Source organism: Cornus florida, unplaced genomic scaffold, assembly GCF_030987335.1.
Source record: "Cornus florida cultivar Cherokee Brave unplaced genomic scaffold, ASM3098733v1 CherokeeBrave_3.0.0_Hap2_Chr03, whole genome shotgun sequence".
Lineage (NCBI taxonomy): Eukaryota > Viridiplantae > Streptophyta > Magnoliopsida > Cornales > Cornaceae > Cornus > Cornus florida.
Genome location: NW_026775573.1, coordinates 13,289,494 through 13,317,021, shown reverse-complemented (window position 1 = coordinate 13,317,021; position 27,528 = coordinate 13,289,494).

Sequence of the window (27,528 nt, the reverse complement as noted above, 5' to 3'; positions counted from 1 at the left end):
GCAAGACATAAAAGCATCAGATAACTCGTCAACTATCTTCAAAGCATTCCACTCAGTGGTGAATAAAGCAGAAAGATTAGCATAGGGTTGATGACTGAGTACATCAGCCACCACATTCGCTTTCCCTGGATGGTACTATATAGAGAAATGATAGTCTTTCACAAACTCTAACCATCGGCGCTGTCTCATATTCAGTTCTCATTGAGTGAATAAATACTGCAGACTCTTCTTATCACTAAATAATCTAAAGGACTCTCCTAATAGATAATGCCTCCAAATACGTAAGGCAAAGACCAGAGCTGCCAACTCCAAATCATGTATTGGATAATTAAGCTCATGAGGCTTAAACTTACGAGATCCATACGAAATTGGTCGTTCCTCCTGCTTCAAAACACACCTAAGACCTTGCAAAGAAGTATCTGTGTAGACCAGATATTCTATCCCGTTCTATGGAGTAGACAGAACCGGTGCAGAAGTCAACTTACTTTTTAACTCATCAAAAGATTTCTGACAGTGTTCATCCCATACGAACTGTACACCCTTCTTAGTTAAATGAGTGAGTGGTCCCACTATCTTCGAGAACCCCTGAATGAACCTACGATAATATCCTGCCAATCCGAGGAAACTCCGAATCTCAGTAGGTGAAGTAGGCTGTCCCCACTCTACCACTGTTAATACTTTGGCTGGATCTACCGCTATTCCCCTTTCTGACACTACGTGACCCAGAAACTTCACTTCCCACTGCCAAAATTCACACTTCTCGAACTTGGCATATAACTGGTGTTCACGAAGCGTCTGCAACACTATGCAAAGATGTCTGGCATGATTGTCCTCTGACTTAGAATGAATCAAAATATCATCAATGAAAACAATGACAAACTAATCTAAGTAAGCCTTGAAGACTTTGGTCATTAAATCCATGAAGATTGCTGGTGCGTTAGTCAATCCGAAAAGCATGACACGAAACTCATAAGAACCATATCTAGTGAGAAACGTTGTCCGAGGAACATCTTGTTCCCTAACCCGAAGTTGATGATATCCAGAACGTAGATAAATCTTAGAGAAATATGTAGCTCCCTTCAACTGATAAAAAAGATCATCAATTCTGGGCAAAGGGTACTTGTTCCAAATAATCACCTTGTTCAACTCCCTATAATCTATACACAGGCGAAGTGAATCGTCTTTCTTCTTCACAAACAAAACTGGTGATCCCCAGGGTGAAGTACTCCTGCGAATAAAACCTTAGATGAGTAATTGCTGAAACTGATCCCTCAGTTCTCGCATCTCCACTGGTGCCATCCTGTACGGTGCTCTAGCAATAGGCGTAGTGCCTGGAGCTCAGTCAACCACAAAGTTTATTTCTCTACTAGGTGGCAATCCTGGAATCTCTTGAAAAATATCCGAAAATTCTTGTACAATTGGTATGTTATCCAATGACACAGTAATCTCCTCCTCCACATAAAACGAATAAGTGCCGTTAGAACGTGGCATAGCGACAACGTACATATCCTGACCAGGTATGGTAAAAACAACAGACCTATCATAACAATTAACTTAGGTAAGGTAGTGACATAACCAATCCATCCTAAGTATCACATCATAAGTGTGCATGTCCAGGACTAATAGATTGGCTAGAGATCTGAGTCTACCAATATTTAGTGTCATAGGCCCATCACTTTTGGTGGGGTCGTCGTCTTACCATAAGCTTAAGAGTGTTCATTAAGGCGAGGGCCAAGTTTTACATTTATAATTTGCCACTACTACTTTTCACTAAAAATATAGTTAAGGTGAGTAGGGATCGTCCCAAGGGATTGTGAGGGTCGCAAAAGGTTGTGGAATCAAAATTAGGGTTAGGAGGTCGAGTGATTAAAAGATTGGTTGGTGGTTGAATTAAGCTAAGATGCACTTTAAACTAAACAATAATGCAATAGAGGTAAAATGAGAGAGAGAGAGAGAGAGAGAGCTTGGGGTTCAGAGATCACCACTGAGCACAACTCCTCTACACCTTTAATGAATGATTAATAAGAGGAAAGGCATATATTGTGACAATGGTATGTGTGTGTGTGGTTGTTTCAACAAGTATGGATGACAAATTAAGCATATATTGTCCAAGCAACATAGTGGATAGCACAACATATCAAATTAAGCAATTAATCCTTTCTTTAAGTTCACAACCAAACACAACATAAAATTAGATAAATATGCCACTTGCTTTCATGAGTATGGAACATCAAATAACAAGCATGGATTGTCCTCCCATTTAACATCTAGCTACCACTACACTACAACTAAGCTAATGACATGAAATTAAGCTAATTAAACTAAGGGAGAGGCACAATCCATCAAGAAATAAGCATGAACCATCGAATAAACTACAAGGACATTCCATTAAGTACTATGTATTGACAATCTCTAGATCTATAGCATTAATACACATAGACATGCATCAACAACACAAGAAATAAAGGCAAACATATGAACATTTATTCTAGCATACATAGACATATGGATAGAATGAAATGATCAATTGGAAGCATTAAACCATACAAATCATTGAATAAACAAGATCTATATATATAAATATGTCAAAACAAGTATCACAGTACAAATCCCCTCAAAAATACATAAATTAAGATGTAGAAAGCATGCTTAAGGCTAACTCTAGCCCCAAGAGGATGTCTAGCCACTCATAGATGGTGTTCTCCAACCCTCAAGGGCTAACTCCATGGTAGAGATTTGCTCCTTGGTTGATGAAGAGTCTCCAATGGTGTCTCTAACCTCCTCTTCCTCTAAGCTTCCTTTCTAAGAGTTCTACAAGGTATGATATGATATGATGTAAAAAGTAATCCTTATCCTTATATAGGTAGGTCAAATGACACCCAAAATAAGATGGGGTCGTACAACAAATATTCCCCAATGATTGGATAAAGGACAACTTTTTATGAGCTGAAAATTTAACTTTTTCGCACTGGAGGAAGTTCGATCGATCGAACCTTGGACTTAGATCGATCGAACATGGCTGAGATCTATCGAACTTAGGCTGGATCGATCCTCAATGGCAGTACCTTTTGGGATAAAAACAAATCTGAGATATTTTGACGATATTTTTGGGAAAAGGACAAAAACGGTTGGTAGGGTGGTGCAGCTGGATAAGGACAAGAAGGTTTGATACATCAAACTTTTGGGATCTCTGAAAATGACATCATGGCTTGGATCTATCTTGAAGTGCTGAGATCGATGGAAGTTCGATCGATCGAAGACTGATGTTGGATCAATTGAAGATGCTGAAATTCCACCTTTAAGCTTCCGTTTGCTCTACTTTGCTCTTTTCTTTGATTCATCCAGAATTGCTTTATTTCTGCTCTTATTTGGCTGAGTTAGCTTATTTAGGGGATAAGTACCTGAAAATAGAAATAACACGAAATTAATCTAAGACGGAAAAATAAGATAAATAAAGGTCCTAGAATACCTAAGCTTAAGGGGTTTAAATACGCACTTTTCAGCGCTCATCAACTCTCATGTAAAATGGCAGTATCGCCTAAAGGTGTAGAAATACCATGAGGTCTATCGCATACTCGCGTCATTATCTTGGATAGTGCAACAAAAGATTTAGACCCAAATGAATGAATAACACCCGTATCAAATAAAACACGACCATTTGTACTAGGTATAGAAAACATACCCTCAACAGCCTGAGGTGCCTGCATATCCTGTGGCATGGGATTGTACACCCTGTCATAGTGCAACTGCTGCGGTGCCTATCCCTGAGGCTGTGGCAGTGCTGGTAAAGCTGGATATGTCTGTCCCTGAATCCTTGGAATCTGTGGAGCGGGTAAAGGTACTGGTGCCATCTATCCCCACTGCACATGCTGTCCCTATCCCTGTCCTGCTTTAGGATACTGCCTGGAAGTATGACCATACTCTCCATAAGTGTAGCAACTACCCTGGAAAGTACCAAATGGCCTCTTCTGTCAGTTAGCCTGTGGCTGACCCTGTCCTACCTATGGTCCCCCATCCTGCTGCCTCTGAACAGGTGCCCCGTTCTTGTGAGTATCAGAACTACCCTTGTGCTTCTTCCATGACTACTGTCCCTGGAATTTGCCCTTATCATTCTGTCGGTGTCCATTGCCATTCCCTTTCTCAGCTAACTGACTAGTAGAGTCTCGTCACCTCGTTTTTCACCCCTAATCTGTCTAAAGTCCACAATCAACTGATACTGCTGTAGAGCGGCATCTACCACCTGAGCATAAGTAGTATAAGCTGGACTACCTGTAATAGCCCACTTAATAGACCATATAAATCCCTTAACGAAACTATTACATTTCTTTTCCTCAATATCCACTTCCTCTGGTGCAAAATGAGACAAACACGTGAACTGCTGCTCATACTCTGCTACCATCCCCTGCTCTAGATTAAGGAACTCAGTCTTCATAAGTGTCCTGACTGCATGTGGAAAGTACTTCTCATTGAAGCGAGCACTAAACTGATCATAAGTCAATGCAGTCCTCTCCTCTGTAGTGGTAACTGACTCCCACCACTATAGTGCATCTTGATAAGCGCCAAATATTGCACATTCAAACGCCCTTATTTGCATTAGTTAAGTCTATTAGTTGGTTATAATGCATATATTAGTTTTATTTGCATGCTTTTGTCTATTTTCAGGTTGGTTCCCCAAAGGAAGTTAAAAGTGATACTTTGATAAGTATTTGAAAATCAAAGTACGCTGTTGCCGGGGACCGTCATTTTGGCTAAGTCAAGTTATCCATGGAATCCATAACGCTCTTTGCACAATGTTTTAGGAAGAAAAGTTTCACCATTAGTCCGTGCAAAGAGGGTTCAAAAGAAAAAATTTCAGAGCAGAAGCTGCGGGCGCCCGCCCAATTGGCCAGAAAATTTGTGTACCGCGGGCACCCGCCCAACTGACCAGAGAATTCGTGCATCGCGGGCGCCCGCCTGAGTGCCGCTGGCGCCCGCCCTGCGTCTGCGGGCACCCGCTGATCTGCAGATAGCAGATCAACCACTCCATGGATTTGCTGAAAGTTATCCCCTTTGACCCCATAGTGTGGTTTTACTGCTTCTAGGGAATTTAGACCCCGAAATTGGAGTGGTTAGGAGGCTAAAATTGATTTATTAAGGGCTTGGGGGGCTTTGTAAAGGATATCTTATATTTTTGTAAGGTTTAGAGAGAGAAATATTGAGTTCTTGAGTGTGTGGGTTGTTCTTGAGCTCTAACTACGAAAATAGAGGGCTTCTTCATCCTTTTTCCTTCCTTCATTGCTCCTATAGGTAACTAATCCCTTTCTAGGGTGGTGATGAAGCCCTACTTTGTAAGCATGCCTTAGTTTTGGTTTAATTTTGGGGTAATAATGTATATATGTGGTTTTTTCATGATCTAGAGCACACTTTACATGTTGTAATGAACTTCAATGTCTATTAATGATCATTTTGAGTTAATTATCTTGTCTTAGATTGTTTCCTCTTATGATTATATTGCTTTCATTTTCATAGTGACAATGGAAATGAGATTGTGGAAGTATTTTAATTGGCATATTTTATAAGAACTTGTTAGTCCATAGCTTAGGGTCTCCCTTTAATGGATTAATCTTGAATCTTGATTTCATGTGCTTTATCATTTAATTAAGGGCTTGATTATCTCTAGCTTAGTGAGCATGTCTAAGGCTACACCCTAGTTTAGGTAGTTCAAGCATGTGAAACTTTGATATGTTATTCTTGCCTTTTGCTTTCATGAATCTCTTGAAGGTAATGTAGCAATTTTATGTTGTTGCATTCCATGGCCATATACATATGTTGTTTCCCCAAGTAAATCAAGTTCTAGCATGTTTATAGGTGGGTAATGGATTCACTTCCCTAGTCCTCCCTACCTATATTTCTTTCCTCTTAATTTCCTTACAATTATTGTTTTATGTACTCTTTAATCCCTAGTTCTAAGTGACAAACCAATCAAAACTCTATACCCCTTTCATCAAACTAAAAGTGAATTTAAAGACCTTGGTTGCCATAAACTAGTAGTCCCAGTGGTTCGACTTACCCGTCCAATAGCCCTATTATACAATGATTTGTGTTATTACAAAGGGTTGATTATTATTGATAATTGTCGAGACCTCATCAATTTTTGGCGCCGTTGCCGGGGACTGCAAACGGTTTTATAACCGAGGTTTTAGGATTAACTTTAGTTTGATTGTGAATATTGTGTTTTGTGGATATTTTCTTGTTGGTTTCGATTAATTTGTGTTTAAGTGTTCTTATGAGATTCTAGGTACTCAAGGTTTACCGAGGAAAAATTGAAAATATTATAAGTCTAGAGGATTTCAGGTAAGTTTTCAAAATTCTAGAATCACAATTGTGAATATCTTGCATGTGGTTAAATTAAAGATAGTTAAATTGTGAAGCCCTTGTCGAGGCTATTTATTGTTTCTCTATATTGCAAAGCTTCGGTTGTTGTTACAACCATTTATTTTGTCTTATTGATAATTGAGAAGAAAGGGAACATCGTATGTGGAGGTTATGGTGATGAATTGTTGTGTTGATTGTGTAGTGTGTTGTTGATGTTTGGCCGTAGTTCATTGTCTTTACCAACTCTTGACTATCCCATTGACATAAATTCGCTTGAAAGGACTCTTAGAAGAAACCTTAGGGAATCTGCAAACATAAAAGGAATTGAACTTGAATTTAATACAATGGCTGGTAATGTAGAAAATGTCAGGAATAAGGAAATCAATAATGATAGGGCCAAAATTGAAAATGTAGTTCCTCTAGCTCTTAGGGACCATTTCATCCCTATAACTTATACCTCTCCTTCTTGCATAGTGATGCCAAACATCGAGGCAGCCCACTATGAGATCAAATCAAGCACAGTTTAAATACTTCCATCCTTTTATGGCTTTGAAAATGAAGGCCCCTATAAGCATCTTGATGAATTCCCTGAAATATGTTCTACCATCAAGCTTAGGGGCTTCCCTAAAAATGCTCTCCATTTGTATATCTTCCCATTCGCCTTAAAGGATAGGGCGAAATATTGGTTGAACTCCTTTGCTCCAAACTCCATCACTACATGGGCTCAATTGCAGCAAGAATTCTTAAAAAATCTGTGAGTAAGACTAACCAAATGAGGCATTTTATTCTTAGCTTTGCACAAATCGATGGGGAACAACTCCATGAGACTTAGGAAAGACTTCAAGACCTCCTTAGGAAATGTCCGCACCACCTAATTCCAAAAATGGCAATTGGTGCAAGCTTTCTATGATGGTTTAACCGATCCCCATAGATTCATGGTTGACTTTTCATGTGGAGGGATGTTCGTGTCTAAAAATGCAGATGAGGCTTGGACCTTACTCGAAAATTTTAGTAAAAACTCATTGCAACATAATTCTCGTAGTCATCCAACCTCAGCCAATGCAAAGAACACCAACCAATGTCAACCAAAGACACTGAGGGAATAATCTTCTCAAGTGGATGCCATAGCTCACAAATTATATCAATTAATGGCACCATATCTTTCTCCTTCCTTGTCTCAAAATTAGGCAAGTGCGGTGTGTGCATCATGCACTAGCCCTTTTCATCTCTCGAAAGATTGCCCCACGTTAGAGCAATTTCCTAGTCCAAATCAACAACAAGCAAATGCGATGTTTTCCAGGCCCAAAAATAATCGTTATTCTAATACCTATAATCCGGGATGGAGAGATCATCCGAATTTCTCGTGGAGGCAACAAGCCCCACAAAATTCACAATTTCAAAATCAAGGGCAGCAAAATCAGCCCTCTTCTCAATTTCAAAATAGGCAATTTCAAGCCTCTTCAAGTTACCGTCCCCCTTATAATCCAAATGTCTCTAATCAACCTCCTGTGTTTCCAACTAATGAGATTTTGGCTGCAAACAAGCAAATGATGGAATCTCTAAACAAGCAAATGTTGGAATCTAACAAGCAACTCTTGACATCATTACAACCCACTCTCCAAATGGTTCATTCTCATACTTAGTCGATAGTTAAACTTGAGAATTAAGTAGGACAAATAACTACTTCAATGAACCAACTTCTTCAAAGAGATAAAGGGAAACTTCCCGCTCAACCATTTGAGAATCTTAGAGGCATGCATGTGGTTGACGAAGCCCCTCCTCTGAGTGGACCTACTCATGAACAAGTCCAAGCAATCACCACCCTTTGGAGTGGTCGAGTTGTGGATAATAAGGTTGATGGAGGAAACAATGACAAAGTTCTTCTTCCCAAAAATCCAAATCTCCTCTCTTCTAATCCAAAGTTCACTCCTGAAAATCCAAATTCTAGCACTGAAAATTCCAAGCTTGTCAACCCAAATGTGGAAACTTCTTATGAGCTTAAGGCTCCGTTTTCTCAATGTCTCCAAGAGTCAACACATTTTGGGAACAAAAATTGTAAAATTCAAGACATGTGGGAAGTCTTCAAGCAAGTAAAGATCAACTTGCCTCTCTTGGATGCTACCAAGCAAATTCTACCTAATGCAAAATTTCTCAAGGATTTGTGCACTCAAAAGCGCACTTCCAAAAATCATTTGCCAAAGAAGGTAAGATTAACTGAAAATGTAAGTGTAATCATTCAACACAGTACTCCTCTAAATTATAAGGATCCGGGCGCCCCAACAATCTCGTGTGTCATTGGCGACAACAAGATAAAAAGGGCCCTCCTTGACTTAGGAGCTAGTGCGAACTTGATTCCATATTCAGTTTACTTACAACTTGGGTTGGGAGATTTAAAGCCAACTTCCGTGGTCTTGTAGCTTGCCTACAGATCGGTCAAGCATCCACGAGGCATTCTTGAAGATGTCATAATCAAAGTGGACAAATTCTACTTCCCAGTAGACTTTGTGGTTCTTGACACAAAACTGGTCCATGATCCAAAGAAGCATATTCCCGTGATCCTCGGTAGGCCATTCTTAGCTACGGCTAACGCTTCAATTAATTGCTGAACCGGGGTGATGGACATCGCGTTTGGAAATATGTAAGTCAAACTCCACATCTTCCATATAACTCAACATCCTTCCTACGAGGATGATTGTTTTATTATTGATGTGATAGATGAAGTGGTCAAAGAATCTCCCCCCTTCATTTTAAGCAAGGATCCTCTTAAAACTTGCATGTCTCACTTTGATTTCTAAAACTTTGATATTGACCAAGCCATCCAAGAAGTAAACTCTTTGCTTGACATTAATGCTACCATGGACTTTTCCCCTTGGAAGGTGCCAAGAGAACCACTTCCTCAACTTTCCACTACTCCTCCGGTCCCTTCTTTGAAATCTCGACCACAAATTGAGTTAAAGCCACTCCCGGCTCACCTCAAGTATGTGTTTCTTGGTACAAATCAAACTCTTCCAATCATCATTGCATCGGACCTTTTAAAGGACCAAGAAAATAGCCTTTTAGTGGTGCTACAAGAGCACAAAGAAGCTATTGGCTGGGCAATGGCTGATTTGAAAGGAATCGACCCTTCTATTTATTTGCACTGCATTCATTTGGAGGACGACACCAAACCTTCTAGAGAGGTGCAGCGCCGATTGAATCCCAACATGAAGGAAGTGGTCATGAAAGAAGTGATCAAGCTACTAGATGCGGGAATCATCTACCCCATCTTTGATAACAAGTGGGTGAGCCCCACTCAAGTTGTTCCCAAGATATCCGGTCTCACCGTTGTTGAAAATTCAGCGGGAGAGCTCGTACCACAACGCACCACCACTGGGTGGCATGTGTGCATTGACTACCGAAAACTTAACTCTACCATTAGGAAGGATCATTTCCCACTCCTATTCATTGATCAAATCCTAGAGAGGCTAGCCGGCTAGAGCTACTATTGCTTCCTTGTGATACCCCTCGATTCTAGAGCCACGGGTGATCAAGTCCGAGCACAGATCCGAGGGACACCCAACAATTAATATGTAAACAAGCAGAAATAAAAACTGAATTAAGAATGAAATAATAATATGCTGAAAGAAATCTAAAATAAGAATCCTCAAACTTAAAATAATAAACTAACATAATTTAAAACCGTACAACTCGGGAATCCACCTAGTGGACCCTTAATCCGAAATCCTTGAATAAATTTACAGAATTAAAATCCAAAATTAAAATAGAAAGGAAATCCTATGTAATCGGAAGAGTGAGTGTCTGTATCTGCATCAACACGATCAAACTCTAAGCCTGGTACTGTCGAACACCTGAAAAATAATAGAGTGGGTCAGGCCCACATGCAAGTCCTGATCTACTATGATCCAAACAGGAATTCAATACACAGATACATCTTAGATAGACTCAACAATATCTAAAGTAGTCCATATATGTATATAATACACACTATAGGACGCTCACTAGTCCAATAGGTATGTCTCAGCCTTAGTAGAGATACCATGTAAATCGTACGTAATGTGGTCATGTGTATCTAGACCTACCAAGAAACAAAACCACTGTCCAGTTATCCATCCTAGGCGATATACACACCCTAACCATGGTCCTGAGACTCAAGCTCATACCATGGCACCATAACATAAATATATAAAGTCCATTCAAGGTGTGTCATTCAAATAGTTTATTGACCTGACACATAGTTATAAGTAGAACTTAACTTTTGTAGTTAATCCATCTTATTTCAATATAGGTAGGACTTAGTGTTTGAACTAATCCATCCCCAATATAGGTAGGTCTTAGTGTTTTGAACTGAGCCGTCCCTAATATGCCACAATCCCATACTCGTGCATAGACATCCACATAAGTTGAACTTAATCTTTTATAGTTAATCCAACTCATTCCAAAATAGGTAGGATTTAGTGTTTTACTAATCTATCCCTAGTATGCCACCGTCCCATACCGGTGCACACAATCCTCCAAACAACATAATTGTAAAGACAATAATTGTTATCTACCAACCATTATCCAGAATATGCATAAATACATTTAATACATATAACATGACATTAGGCATTCATTACAGTACCTAAACATCACATTCCAACCATTTAAATTGCTAATATGAGTCATAGCATTTAAATCCTCCATTTACTATAGTTGACCAAAAACAGTATAAATAATTATCAACTATATTCTAAAATAAGCACAGATATAATTTCACATGTGTAAAACTAAATCATGCATCCACTAACAGAGTTAGAATCTGTAATACCCCTAATTTTTAAAAGGATAGTCTCGGTATTTTGATTATTATTTTATTGGATTTTTATTTGTTTAATTTTTTTTAATTATTTGTTTAATTGGTTATTCTGGTTGTTTAATTGATTACTTGCCGTTGTTTATTTATTTGGTGTGTTTAATTGATTAATTGATTGGTTAGGTTTATTAAATGGTATTTGAATTAAATTGTTAATGATATTATATTTTTGTTCATTCACTGTTTTATTTTATTTTTGTAATATATTTCTTGTAATGATAATTTTAGGTTATTAACTTAAGTACGTTTATATAGCCGACACTTTAAATGTAGGTTTTGAATATGGGCTGACTAAGGTTTATGTTAGGGCTTTGGCTCTAATTAAACAAGGATTAGGGTTTAGTGTTGTACGTCTATAAATATAGTGATTTCGTTGGTTTAGGGTTTGGAGAAAAACAAGTATTGGTTCTGTAAAGAGAGAAGTTGAGAGAACAGAGCATCGTAACGGTCTGTCAAGGAGAAGAACAAAGAGGACCAAGGGAGGATTTTGGTGGATTAGACCAGAATCAGAGGAGGCTAAAAGGTAGTCAGTGGTTGCCGAAAGTTAAGAAGACGGCGATAAAGTTTTGAGTCCAAAACTGCAGGAAAGTTCTTTTCTTCCTCCTTCCCTCTGGCTCGTGTTCTGTGCACCTAGATAGTCTCTAGGGTTGAAGTAATTATTAATTGAAACTTACATGCTTACTATATGTTATATGGATGATCTTTGTGTGTTGAATTTGATTCTGTGAAAATGCATGCAAGTCTAGTTTCAGTTTTATGTTCTTTAAGCATGTTGTTTCTGTTGTAACTTTAGTTTTTGGAATTGTTTTTATCTTCTATAAATGAATCATGGGGATGTTAATGGGATGATATAAAATTCCTAAGATCAGTTTTAAAAACCAACAGAGGGATAGGAATAAGCTGGAGAAGGAACAGAGAAGCTGAAACGAAGCACCGGGGACTGAAGGCTCTCAAAAAAGGTGAAAGCCGGCTCCCACACATGTAGAGACAGCTCTAAGACTTCTAGAGCCGGCTCTAGGCTCAAAAAAGCCTGCTCTTCAAAAATTAGAGCAGGCTCCCTTCAGTTTAGGCATTCTGTTATTTGTTTTTACGAACTGTTTGTACTATTAAGCATGGAAACTGTTCCTAATGGGTCTGGGTCTTCACAGAGGGACTAAGAAGTTGTTTTTGGGTGTTATTAAGACCCTAAATTAATTAAATTTTAATTCTAAATTGTTGGGATTAACAGTATACAGTTAATTAATGTTCTATGCTATTAACGGATGGAAGACAAGATAATAGATTAATTAAATTTCAGCAATTAAATGGGATTTAATGTGTTTATAAAACTTGTTTTAAATGCATGGTGAAGTCTTTTAATTAACAAATTGGACTTGTAGCATAGTGCATGGCTCTGTGTTAAAAGATAAAACAGAATACTAGTGTACAACTTAGTACACTGTTACCGGATAGAAAGAACCAAGTTGCTTAAATTAGTTTAGCAATTTATTGGACTATAATATGATTATAGAATTAATTTTAAATGCATGATAGAGTCATTGATTTATTAGATTTGATCTATGCCTGCTCTGGATGCTAGTTGTTGAACTATTAAACCGTTTCCAGCAATTACGTGGTTTAATTATTGGATTTAAATTGCTGAAACTTTAAACACTTTTTTGCAATGATTTGGATATTGGTTTAGATTGTAAATTACTAGCTTATTATTTATGTTTTGTAATTTGCATGGATATGGAGGATTGTATACACCGATTTGGGATGGTGACATACTGGGGACGGTTTAGCTCAAAACGCTTAAACCTACCCTAATGGATTAAAGGATGGATTGAAAAATATTGAATCCTAATTGTGACTAAGTCAGATCAACTACGACTAAGTTGAATGGCTTCCTGGATTAATGGATGGTAGTTAAGTCATATCAACTGTATAAGTTGAGTAACTAACTAGTTTGTTTATTGTATGTCAGTTCAATAAATATTTGAACTACATACCCTGGTTTTGGACGGACTTTATATATATGTTTATGGTGCGTATATGCAGTGGATGCGTAGCTGGTTATAATAGGCTGAGGTGTACTCTGTTAGGTCTAGGTACTCATCACCTTTGGGTGCGTTTTTGCATGTTACCTTCTACTCAAGTTGAGACCCCTATTATAGACCAGTGAATGTCCCTTAGTGTGGATATATTTATGTATGGACTAGATAGTTATTGTGAGGTATCTACGGTGTATCTACGTATCGGGTCACTGTATGGATTGCAATTAGATTAGAACTTGCTCGTGGGCCGGACCCACTCTTCTATTATTTTTACAGGTATCGGACGATTCCAGTCTCAGGCTTGATCGTGTTAAGCAGAGACTCTCATTCATTCTATCGACGATGTAGGATTTCATTCCATGTTTTAGACATGGTTTATTTTCCAGTTACAGTTTCAGTTGAGATTTTCTTTAGGGGTCCTCTAGTTGGATTCCCAAGTTGTAACCTTGAAGGTTTTGGAAGATTCAATTAATATTATTTATGGTTGAAGGATTTTATATTTTTTTTTGTTTCTTTATTTAAATTCTTAATTTTCTACTCTATGTTCGATTTAAAATACTTTAATTATTTGATATTCCCTCGGGTTTGGCGGTGAGCCTGATCAACCCGTGTCTCAGATCCGAGGGGTATCTCAGTTGGTATCAGAGCACTCCAGGTTCAAGTGTCTCTAGGATGTTTTGTATTAAGACTTCCGCGTAGCGTTACCTCTTGATTAGAGCTTAAGTTTAGGATTCATAGTATTCCTTTACGGCTCGATTAGAAACTACTGATGTCAAGTTTATTCTTAAATTACAGAATGGTTGGTACTAGGAAGAGGATGGGGTCCGTGATGAAAGTAAGGACGGGCCCAAGGCCGAGGAAGGTTACTTCGGTGATTCCCCTACGAAGACCGACCAAGAAGGCGGAGTTGGAAACCAAGGAGTTGATTCCAATAGGCGTTGCTTCAGAGTACAAGTCAAGGAAAGTTTCTTGTGTGCGGGATTGGCCACCATATTATGGACCTAACATAACTTTGGTGGTGCTCAAAGCTAAGCCAAGCGGAGAGGAAGACCCCGGAGAAGATCAGGATGGAGGAGATACTGGAGCATCCAAGATGGAGGGCACCGGAGTTCAAGGATGACTGCTCTTTTAGGAGTACTTATAATTACTAATAGTGGAGGAGGTATTAGTGAGAATGTAGTACGGATTTAATCACATACATTAGGATTATGTTAAAGAATACCTTACGATTATTTGTTTGACAATTTTGGTTTGGAAAAGTTCTTAATAAAGTGAACTAATGGTTTTGGCTATTCTATTGTGTTTTGTGAGGGCATTGTTATGATTCATACGCATATGGTTTTATTAAGCTGTATTAGAATGTGTATGTTAGGCTAATAGATGTCTATCACAGTGGAGTCGTTGGTTTTGAACAGGCAAGCAGATATTTGCTTATATGTACATCGTGTTGAGACAGGATGATTACCAAGAGATTTACAAAAGAATTGGTGTAAATCAATATGGTAAGTTTGGTTTAGAAGGAGGATTCTCAGGAATAGAATGATAGTTTAAGTGGGGCGATTGTGGAGCATTTTGTTTTACCTTATGTGTTTTTGCTGTACGGAGTATTTGGAAACTGGGGATTTCCAGGGATTGGTTGGTGACACATGTATGTAGTAGATCTCACGATATTTCTATATTGTTGGGCAATACTGCCATTTTTCATAAGAGTGATGTGTCGGTGACACTAGATATTGGTAGACTCGGATTTCTAGCCAATCTTTTGTCCTGGACATGCACACTTATGATGGGATACTTGGGATGGATCAATTATCACTACCATGCTCAAGTTATTTATTTTGGATGGGTCTATTGTGGTTACCATACCTAGTTAGGATGTTTACATCGTTGCTATGTTACGTTTTAACGGGGACACTAGCACCTATTTGTTTCGGATAGAGTAAGAAACGGAGGAAGGATTACTATATCATTGGCTAGCATACCAGTGGTACAGGACTTCCCGGATGTATTTCAGGAGATTCCAGGGTTGCCCCTGAGTCGTGAGCTCGACATTGTGATAGACTTAACTTTAGGCACTATGCCTATTGCTAGGGCACCGTATAGGATGGCACCGGTGGAGATGCGTGAGCTGAGGGATCAAATTTAGCAGATACTCAGCCAGGGTTTTATTCGCCGAAGTACTTGACCCTGGGGAGTGCCAGTGCTTTTTGTGAAGAAGAAGGATGGTTCGCTTTGCCTGTATATAGATTACAGGGAGTTGAATAAGGTTACTAATCGTAACAAGTATCCGTTACCCAAGATTGATGATTTTTTTTTATCCATTGAAAGGAGCTACGTACTTCTCTAAGATTGATCTGCGATCTAGATATCATCAACTTCAAGTTTGGGAGCAAGATGTTCCGAGGACAGCATATCTCACTAGATATGGCTCTTATGAGTTTTGTGTCATGGCATTTGGGACAACAAACGTACCAACAGTGTTCATGGACTTAAGGAACAGGGTCTTCAAGGCCTATTTGGATCAGTTTGTCATTGTTTTGATTGATGATATTTTGATCTATTCTAGGTCTGAGGACGATCATGCTGGACATCTTGGGATAGTCTTGCAGACACTTCGTGAGCACCAATTATATGTCAAGTTCGAGAAATATGAATTTTGGCAGCGGGAGGTGAGGTTTCTGGGTCATGTGGTGTCCGAAAGGGGGATAGCAGTGGATCCAGCCAAGGTTTCAGCCGTGGTTGAGTGGGGACAACCTACTTCACCTACCGAGATTTGAAGTTTCCTCGGTTTGGCAGGATATTATAAGAGATTCATCCAGGGGTTCTCAAAGATAACGGGACCACTCACTCATCTGACTAAGAAGGGTATACGGTTCGTGTGGGATGAACATCGTCAGAAAGCTTTTGATGAGCTGAAGACTAAGTTAACTTCTGCACCGGTTTTGTCTACCCCACAGAGAGGGATAGAGTATCTAGTCTACAAGAATGTTTCTTTCCAGGGTCTTAGATGTGTTTTGATGCAGGAGGAGCGACCGATTTCGTATGGATCTCGGAAGCTTAAGCCTCATGAGCTTAATTATCCAACGCATGATTTGGAGCTGGCAGCTGTGGTATTTGCCTTACAGATTTGGAAGCATTATCTATTGGGTAAGTCTTTCAGATTATTTAGTGATCACAAGAGTTTGTAGTACTTGTTCACTCAGCAGGAGTTGAATATGAGACAGCACAGATTGTTGGAGTTTGTGAAAGACTATCACTTCTCCATATAGTACCATCCAGGGAAGGCGAATGTGGTGGCAGATGCACTCAGTCGCTGACCTACTGGTAGTCTTTCTGCTCTATTTTTCCACTGAGTGGAATGCTTTGAGGACAGTGGATGCGTTGTCAGATGCTTTCATGGCTTGTATGGTAGTTACACTTTCTATCATTCACAAGGTTTTGAAGACACAACTCACGGATCCGCTGTGCATTGACAAGGTTGCAGAGATAGCTTCCGGAGTGGTTCCATTCTACAATGTTGGGGCTGATGGAGGTTTAAGGTATAAGGGATGGTTAGTGGTACCTTTTGCTGACGATTTAAGGAAGGATGTGATGACCGAGACTCACCACTCTGAGTTCTCTGTTCATCCAAGAGGCGACAAGATGTATCAGGATATGAAGCGGTAGTTTTGGTAGGCAGGTATAAAGAGGGACATTGCACTTTTTGTCTCATGATGTAGTACTTGTCAGATGGTCAAGATTGATCATCAGAGGCCGTCAGGAGCTCTACAACCATTGCCGATACCGGAGTGGAAATGGGAGAGCATTTCTATGGATTTTGTGGAAGGATTGTCAAATTCCTTCAAGGATCACAATTCTATTTGGGTTATCGTGGATCGATTGACTAAATCAGCTCACTTCTTGCCTATTCGCACTGACTTCACTTCAGAGCAGTTGGCAAGACTTTATATTACAAAGATTGTAAAGTTGCATGGTATTCCATTGTCTATTATATCGGACAGGGATTTGAGTTTTGTGTCTGGATTCTGGAAGAGTTTTCAGTAGGCTTTGGGTACAGAGTTGCACCTTAGTACTTCTTATCATTCTCAAATTGATAGACAGATTGAGCGGGTTAATCAAATCATGGAGGATATGCTTCAATCGTGTGTCTTTCAAGGGCCACTAGGAGGATTATTTACCGCTTATGCAGTTTGCTTATAACAATAGTTTTCAGAAGACTATTGGGATGGCACCATTTGAGGCGTTATACGGCCGACCGTGTCGATCGCCTGTTTGCTGGATGGAAGTTAGCGAGAGCAAATTCTTAGGTCCTGAGTTCATCAAGGATACTTCTGAGACGATAGCTCTTATTAGGGATCGCATGCGTACTGCTCAGAGTAGGCAGAAGAGTTATGTTGATCGGCGTACTCGTGCTTTGGAGTTTAAGGTTGGAGACCAGGTTCTACTCAAAGTGTCACCTATGAAGGGTGTCATGCGTTTTGGGAAGAAAGGGAAGTTGTCACCGTGGTTTGTCGGTCCATTCATGATTACGGATCGCGTTGGAGCTGTTGCTTATCGGTTGGCACTTCTGGATAATTTGTATCACATACACAACGTATTCCATGTTTCCATGTTGCGAAAATTTCTGCGAGATGAGGATCGGTATTAGCATATTGATGTTAGGGAGATTGAGTTGCAGCCGGATGCAACTTATTTGGAGCCACCGTGTCATATTATAGACCGTCGGGATCAGATCCTTCGTAGCAAGGTTATCCCTTTAGTTCGTGTCCAGTGGAATCATCACAATGAGGCTGAGTCTACTTGGGAAAGGGAGGACGTCATTCGCTCGCAGTTTCCTAAAATATTGGAAGAAGGTAAGAGCGAATTCTGAGGACGGAATTCCTTTTATTAGGGGGGAAGAATGTAATATCCCTAATTTTTAAAAGGATAGTCTTGGTATTTCGATTATTATTTTATTAGATTTTTATTTGTTTAATTTTTTTTAATTATTTGTTTAATTGGTTATTCTAGTTGTTTAATTGATTACTTGCCTTTATTTATTTATTTGGAGTGTTTAATTGATTAATTGATTGGTCAGGTTTATTAAATGGTATTTGAATTAAATAGTTAATGATATTATATTTTTGTTCATTCACTGTTTTATTTTATTTTTGTAATATATTTCTTGTAATAATAATTTTAGGTTATTAACTTAAGTACGTTTATATAGCCGACACTTTAAACGTAGGTTTTGTATATGGGCCGACTAAGGTTTATGTTAGGGCTTTGGCTCTAATTAAACAAGGATTAGGGTTTAGTGTTGTACGTCTATAAATATAGTGATTTCGTTGGTTTAGGGTTTGGAAAAAAACAAGTATTAGTTCTGTAAAGAGAGAAGTTGAGAGAACAGAGCATCGTAACGGTCTGTCAAGGAGAAGAACAGAGAGGACCAAGGGAGGATTTTTGTGGATTAGACCATAACCAGAGGAGGCTAGAAGGTAGTCAGCAGTTGCCGGAAGTTAAGAAGACGGCGACAAAGTTTTGAGTCCAAAACTGCAAGCAAGTTTTTTTCTTCCTCTTTCCCTCTGGCTCGTGTTCTATGCACCTAGATAGTCTCTAGGGTTGAAGTAATTATTAATTGAAACTTACATGCTTACTATATGTTATATGGATGATCTTTATGTGTTGAATTTGATTTTGTGAAAATGCATGCAAGTCTAGTTTCAGTTTTCTGTTCTTTAAACATGTTGTTTCTATTATAACTTTAGTTTTTGGAATTATTTTTATCTTCTGTAAATGAACCATGGGGATGTTAATGGGATGATATAAAAGTCCTAAGATCAGTTTTAAAAACCAACAGAGGGATAGGAATAAGCCGGAGAAGGAGCAGAGAAGCTAAAACGAAGCACCAGGGACTGAAGGCTCTCAAAAGAGGTGAAAGCCGGCTCCATAGAAGTGGGAGCCAGCTCCCACACATGTAGAGCTGGCTCTAAGACTTCTAGAGTCGGCTCTAGGCTCAAAAGAGCCTGCTCTTCAAAAATTAGAGCAGGCTCCTTTCAGTTTAGGCATTCTGTTATCTGTTTTTACGAACTGTTTGTACTGTTAAGCATAAAAACTGTTCCTAATGGGTCTGGGTCTTCACAGAGGGACTAAGAAGTTGTTTTTGGGTGTTATTAAGACCCTAAATTAATTAAATTTTAATTCTAAATTGTCGAGATTAACAGTATACAGTTAATTAATGTTCTATGCTATTAACGGATGGAAGACAAGATAATAGATTAATTAAATTTCAGCAATTAAATGGGATTTAATGTGTTTATAAAACTTGTTTTAAATGCATGGTGAAGTCTTTTAATTAACAAATTGGACTTGTAGCATAGTTCATGGCTCTGTGTTAAAAGATAAAATAGAATACTAGTGTATAACCTAGTACACTGTTACCGGATAGAAATAACTAAGTTGCTTAAATTAGTTTAGCAATTTATTGGACTATAATATGATTATAGAATTCATTTTTAATGCATGATAGAGTCATTGATATATTAGATTTGATCTATGCCTGCTCTGGATGCTAGTTGTTGAACTATTAAACCGTTTCCAGCAATTACGTGGTTTAATTCTTGGATTTAAATTGCTGAAACTTTAAACACTTTTCTGCAATGATTTGGATATTGGTTTTAGACTGTAAATTACTAACTTATTATTTATGTTTTGTAATTTACATGGATATGGAGGATTGTATGCATCGGTATGGGACGGTGACATACTGGGGATGGTTTAGCTCAAAACGCTTAAACCTACCCTAATGGATTAAAGGATGGATTGAAAAATATTGAATCCTAATTGTGACTAAGTCAGATCAATTGCGACTAAGTTGAATGGCTTCCTGGATTAATGGATGATAGTTAAGTCATATCAACTTTATAAGTTGAGTGACTAACTAGTTTATTTATTGTATGTCAGTTCAATAAATATTTGAACTATATACCCTGGTTTTGGACGGACTTTATATATATGTTTATGGTACCATGAGATGAGCTTGAGTATCAGACTCGTTGGTTAGGGTGCGTATATGCAGTGGATGGGTAGCTGGTTATAATAGGTTGAGGTGTACCCTGTTAGGTCTAGGTACTCATGCCCACCTTTGGGTGCGTTTTCGCATGTTGTCTTCTACTCAAGTTGAGACACCTATTATAGACCAATGAATGTCCCTTAGTATGGATATATTTATGTATGGACTAGATAGTTATTGTGAGGTATCTACGGTGTATCTATGTATCGAGTCACTGTATGGATTGCAGTTAGATTAGAACTTGCTCGTGGGCCTGACCCACTCTTCTATTATTTTTACAGGTATCAGACGATTCCAGTCTCAGGCTTGATCGTGTTAAGCAGAGACTCTCATTCATTCTATCGACGATGTAGGATTTCATTCCATGTTTTAGACATGGTTTATTTTCCAGTTACAGTTTTAGTTGAGATTTTCTTTAGGGGTCCTCTAGTTGGATTCCCAAGTTGTAACCTTGAAGGTTTTGGAAGATTCAATTAATATTATTTATGGTTGAAGGATTTTATATTTCTTTTTGTTTCTTTATTTAAATTCTTAATTTTCTATTCTGTGTTTGATTTAAAATACTTTAATTATTTGATATTCCCTCGGGTTTGGGCATGGGCTTGATCAACCCATGTCTTGGATCCGAGGGGTATCTCAAAATCCAAATCCTAGTCCTTTAAATTTGTAAAATAAGACTACACAATCTACCTCTCCAAATAGTGCCATATTGATGCAATGTATAACATATTTAAACACCGGTTAATTCCATTTAAGCACACACATATTTAAATTACTATATGCTTACAACACAGCTGAAAATATGATTCTCAATTTTAGACTTTTCAGAGACATCAAAACTTCAAAAACAGTAAGTAATAGAAGCATTCACATCCTCCAACTCGTTCCTAAACTACTGCAGTTGATTTACAAGATGACTATTAATTCAGTCCAACACAAGCATGGTTAAATTCACGTAATCCATATTACTTATATTCCTATTTAAGCATGATTAATCAGAATAAAATCACATATAAATAATCCTCCAAGTTCCAGAGTTTAAACTGATTAATATTCAAGGTGCAACCTGTAGATTTCATTCCTAACTGTACACTGCCTCCTCCTTAATCCCTTTATGAATTCTTATTTAAACATGCTCTTACAGGTTTAAAACAATAACATGTATCATTTAAAACCATTTAAACCAAGTCTCAAAACTTTGCACAGCCCAAAAATATTCAGAAAACCAAATAAAATGCAATCTGGGTGAGAGCAAGCTCTCTCAAAATTGAGAGCCTGCTCTTTTTAATGTGAGAGCCGTTGTCCATTCCAGCTTCATCTTCTCAGTGCTAGGTACATATTAAACCACTGATATTCAATGATAGCATGCATGGAACATAGGTTTAGAAGCAACGATCACAGAACCTTAGTCTGAAACTTTAAGTAACCTACAACAGATTAATTTACTGAAATTAAATACTGTGTTAATTACTTATTCAAGGGTTCGTTTAATGTCTCAGACTAATCCTCAAGCATAAATGTATATTCACAACAAGAATTTAACACAAGATTTAAAACAATCCGCAACAAGATTTCAGTTAAAACTTTTAAGCAACACTAAAACAGATTAATTCAATGGAACTAAAAACTGATTTATACATGCATATTAGATGAATTATAACATTCGTTTCATCTATTTTAATCTTTAATTACTCCCTGGAGTCTTAACTAGGTATGCACAGAACACGAATTAACGGGAGAGAGAAGAACAGAGACTTGCCTTTGAAACTCAGATTTGAAATTCTAATTCACCATCTTTGTATGATATCTTTGTGTCCTAAACTACAAGTCTACTCCTCCAGTGCCTTGGTTCAACCCAGAAACACCTCTCCTTCCTTCTTCTTGGTCCAACCTTGGTCTAAACCAAAACCTAGACCTCCTTTCTTTATCTTCCTCTGTGTCTCTCAATACCTCACTGTATCTCTGTTCTACAGAAAACCTACATTTTGTTTTGTGATGTTTTAAACCCTAATCCACCGTAATATACATATATATAGGTTTAGATATTAAACCCTAATCCATATATAACTCGGCCCATAGGTAAACCTAGGTGATAATTAATGACGGCTACCTATGAAAAGCTATATAACAGTCACGTTGAAAACTAAATCCATGTAACTAAAGCCAGTCGTTTAAAACAATTAAAGTATTAAATCCCACCAAAGTAATTCAATTAAAATAATTAAATTAAAACAATTAAGACAACTAATTAAAACAGAACAATTAATTAATTAACTTAAACAATGAATACAATTAAAATCAATTACACAAATATTAATTAAAATCAATTACACAAATATTAATTAAACCAATTGAACAAATACAATTAAGCACTTAAAAAAAAAAAAAAAAAAAACTAAGTCACATAACCAAATCAATTAATCAATGAATAATAAAATCCTTTTGAAAACTTAGGGTATTACATTCCTTGATTGTTATTCCGGCTATAACCAAGTGGTAATTGATCCTCAAGATCAAGAGAAGACCAGATTCACATGTCCCTTTGGAACATTTGCCTATAGGCGCATGCTCTTTGGGCTATGCAATGCACCGGCAACTTTCCAAAGGTGCATGACGTCCATATTTTTCGATATGGTTGAAAAGTTTTTGGAAGTATTCATGGATGATTTCTCCGTCTTTGGATATTCCTTTGACTTCTGTCTCCAAAAGATATCCCTTGTGCTTTAAAGATGCAAGGAAACAAATTTGATTCTAAGTTGGGAAAAGAGCCATTTTATGGTCTAAGAAGGCATCGTCTTGGGAGATGTCATTTCTAAAAGGGGAATCGAGGTTGATAAGTTCAAAGTCAAATTGATCTATAATCTTCCTCCTCCAAATTCTATCCGACAAATCCGTTCCTTTCTTGGTCATGCCGGCTTTTATAGCCACTTCATCAAAGATTTTAGTAAAATATCCTGGCCTTTGTGTAATCTACTCGCCAAGGATATTCCCTTCAATTTTGATGAAGCCTATTTGGAAGCTTTTAAGAAGCTCTGTACTCTTCTCTCATCAGCCTCAATCATGAAACCACCCAACTGGTCTCTTCCATTTGAGATCATGTGTGATGCATCTGATTATTCATTGGGTGCAGTTTTAGGCCAGCGTGTGGACAAGCTTCCGCATGCTATCTATTACGCTAGCAAAACTCTATCTGATGCTCAATTGAATTACACCACCACTAAAAAGAATTGCTAGCCGTGGTGTACGCCTTGGATAAATTCCGCTCTTACCTTCTTGGATCCAAGGTCATTGTCTTTTCGAACCATGCCGCTCTTAGGCATTTGCTAGCTAAAAAAGAGACCAAACCTTGCCTAATTCGATGGATACTCTTACTCCAAGAGTTTGATATTGAAATTCGGGACAAAAAAAGGGATAGACAATGTTGTCGCCGACCATCTCTCTCACTTACTCATTGAGAAATCGTTTGAATTCGCTGCAGTTCGTGATTCCTTTCCGGATGAACAACTATTCCAGATTTCTCATTCAAATCTTCCTTGGATTGCAGACATTGTCAACTACCTTGCGGAAGGAAAAATTCCATCCAAATGGTCCAAATAAGAAAAAGACCGTTTCTTCTCCCAAGTCAAGCATTTCTTTTAGGAAAATCCGGAGCTATCCAAGTATTGCCCGGATCAAATCATCCGGCGATGCATTCCTGAATCTGAATTCACAAGTGTCCTAAATTTCTGCCACACTCTTGCTTGTGGGGGTCACTTCAATGCCAAGAAGACCGCTGACAAAGTCCTTCAAAGCGGATTCATTGGCCTTCTTTGTTTCGGGATGCTTACAATATCTGCAAGTCATGTGAACGGTGTCAAAAGCTCGGATCCATATCTAGAAGAGACATGATGCCCCTCACTCCCATCTTAATCATAGAAATTTTTGATGTGTGGGGGATTGACTTCATAGGACCATTTCTATCTTCTTATTGCTATGAGTATATTCTTGTAGCGGTGGATTATGTGTCTAAATGGGTTGAGGCCGAGACTACCAAAACCAATGATCATAAAGTTGTGGTCAAGTTCATTCAATCGAACATTTTCAGTCGTTTTGGTACACCCCAAGCACTCATCAGTGATGGCAGATCTCATTTTTGAAATCGCTATCTCAAATCCGTCCTTCTTAAATACTTCGTCATTTATAAGGTTGCCACACCTTACCACCCTCAAATGAGTGGTCAAGTGGAAGTTTCTAATCGGGAAATCAAGCATATCCTGAAAAAAATGGTTCGTCCGGACCGCAAAGATTGGTCATTGAAACTAAACGATGCGTTTTGGGCCTACCGGATAGCGTATAAGAAGCCCATTGGCATGTCTCCATATCGACTTGTCTTTAGCAAAGCTTGTCATCTCCCAGTTGAACTAGAGCACCGTGCTTATTAGGCCATAAAAAGGCTCAACTTTGATCTCAAACAAGCCGGCTCTACTCGCAAACTGCAGCTCAATGAGCTTGAGGAAATCCAAGCACATTGTCAATCAGTCTTTTGCCCCTGGACAGAAAGTTTGGCTTTTCAATTCTAGATTGAGACTCTTTCCCATAAACTCCGTTCACGGTGGGATGGTCCATATGTCATCACATCCGTCTTTCCTCATGGTGCAATCGAACTCCAAGATCCTACCGATGGATCTCTTTCTAAGGTTAATGGCCAACGGCTTAAGCCTTATGTTGATGGCATAGTCCCTATCTGAAAAGTTGAGAAAGTCCCATTAACGGACCCGATTTATGAAGACTAATGCAAAATTATTGTTCGTCTAGCTATCGACATTAAATTTAGCACTCATGGGAAGCAATTCTTCCAATTTCCAAGCTTCCCTCCTTCAAGTTGCCTTGGCCAAGAATTTTTCAGAAATTAGTTAAGTTTAACCAACATGTGAACTCTTCCGGAATTGTCTCGAATTGCATTCCAAAAAGTCACATACGGTTTTCTTAGTCATTTTAAGGTCTCGGTACCATTTTTCGAGGTCATTACTGCAATTTTCTCTACTAATCCAAAAATCACGGGACATTCGGGCCTCTAAAATATCGCTTTTGCAATGGAGCTCCGAATCCCGTTCCAAAGGTTCTCCATGGTGTCTTGGGCCCGTAGGAACTTAATTTTCAGACCTGGGAATTTTTCGATCCCATTCTCCCCTCCCCCCCCCCCCCCCTCCTTTTTTTTTTTGAAGCTAAAAATCAGTAATAATAGGAGTTGGACCAGGCTAACCCGCGGACGCCCACCCAAAAGGGCAGTAGGATCATGTAACGACCCGGATTTCTCAACCCAGTGCGTTAGTGATGAACCAGAAGTTGACTCGATAACGGACCCGAAATGCGGAAGCGAAAGAAGCCAAATGACCTCAAGAGATGTAAGTCATCCCTAAGGCCCCAAAATGACTCTCCATGAAGCCACAGAACTCAAATGAGCCAAGCAAATGAAGCAAGAATGCCTAACCCGAAAAGAGATGAACTAAGGGCAAAATGGTCATTTCTCATTGAAAAGGGTGCCACCGTGCACACCATTGGAAGGACAACGAAAAATGAACAAAATTAGACTCAAGAATCGTCTGATTCTGAGTCCGGGCAGAAAAGATATGAAATTCGAACACCCGATACGAAAGTTATGAAGCAATGACTTAACATTTTCCAATATTTTCATAATAAACTTTGAAAACAAAAGTACATAGAAAATGAGATACATGTCATTGGCCTCCGGTCTCATCTCATACATGTTAAATACATTGAAAATAGTGCACTTACGTACACTTTACATATACGAATCAACGAATACAAGTTTAAACAAATAGGGCTACAAAGAGGCATCTTATGTTAACACTTGCATAAAATAGAAACTTAGAAATTGTAAGCCATCCAAGGAGCAATGGAATCTTCAAATCCTGAGTCCTGTACCTGAAATATGCCCCAGTATCGTAAGGGTGAGTAACATAAAGCTACTCGTAGGAGATGAGCATGCATCGACGTAGCATTTTACAATTTTATCACCTTATGGTGAAACATGTTAAAGGGGCTCATGCCACCTAACGTCTATGTCAAGATGAGACCCAGGGAGCATCCTAAGCTACCTAGATCATTTATATCATAATCACATTGTTCATGTAATTCAAACAACATGGAAACATGTTATACAAGGCAACAAGATATAGATTCTCAAAGTCTTCAATTTGAAATCCAAAATACGAAAACAACAAGTGTGGGTCATGCCACCTAACGTCTATGTTCAAAATGAATCTATAAGGTCATTACTAAACTACATTTGAACATCAAAACACAAATTATGATATCGATGCAATTTAACCAACAATGGAACTTCCAATACAACGCATGAAGCATGCTTTCACAAAGCTACATCTTAAGCTCAAAATAAGAAATCAATTAAGGAACAACAAGTTACGATATCATCTAGTTATCAACTTGAAATGAAATACAAAATCAAACAAAGTGAATACTCGGACGTCACACCGGATCAGACCGACAACATAGTTACTTTAGGGTTACTAGCCCATGGGTAACCCCCCTATGTGCGCACTAGACTATATAGAGGGACAATCCCCCCTACTAGAACCAAGTCCTAGCCGTAGCCAAACAACGACATCCCCAAGTTTCCAAAATCAACAAATTGTGCAACAACGTATATATATCAACATGTATATACAAGATATCAACTATTTACCGAGCACAATCCAAATTTTGGAAACTTATACAATACATGCTCAAAATTCACAACTACTATGGCATGTAAGATGTCAAATACAAAGTGTGCAATTCCTTACACATAACAACAATATATTCAATAAAGAAAAACATATTCTCATGAATATAAAAGTAACAACTATGTTATCCAATGCTCAAAAGTAATCAAGTGAACATACATCAAATCCAAATCCATGATTTAAATATAGAAATAACTTCCAAAATACAATTAAATCCATGGAGTAATAAAGTAGAATTTAATTAAACATAAATAGTTAAATTCTCTAAATTCCAAGTTAATCCAAATAACCTTAATTTAATATATATTGAAAGACATGTCATGGTCATCATATATATAACATCAAATGACAAGTTAAGTGATTAAAACACTTAAAACAAAATTAATCAAGCTAATTAATTAATTTCCTTTAGATTTTTAAACAATTCCAAATGCCCTTAATTTAATCTATGTTAGAGAACATGCAAATGCCTATTTAAATACCACATTA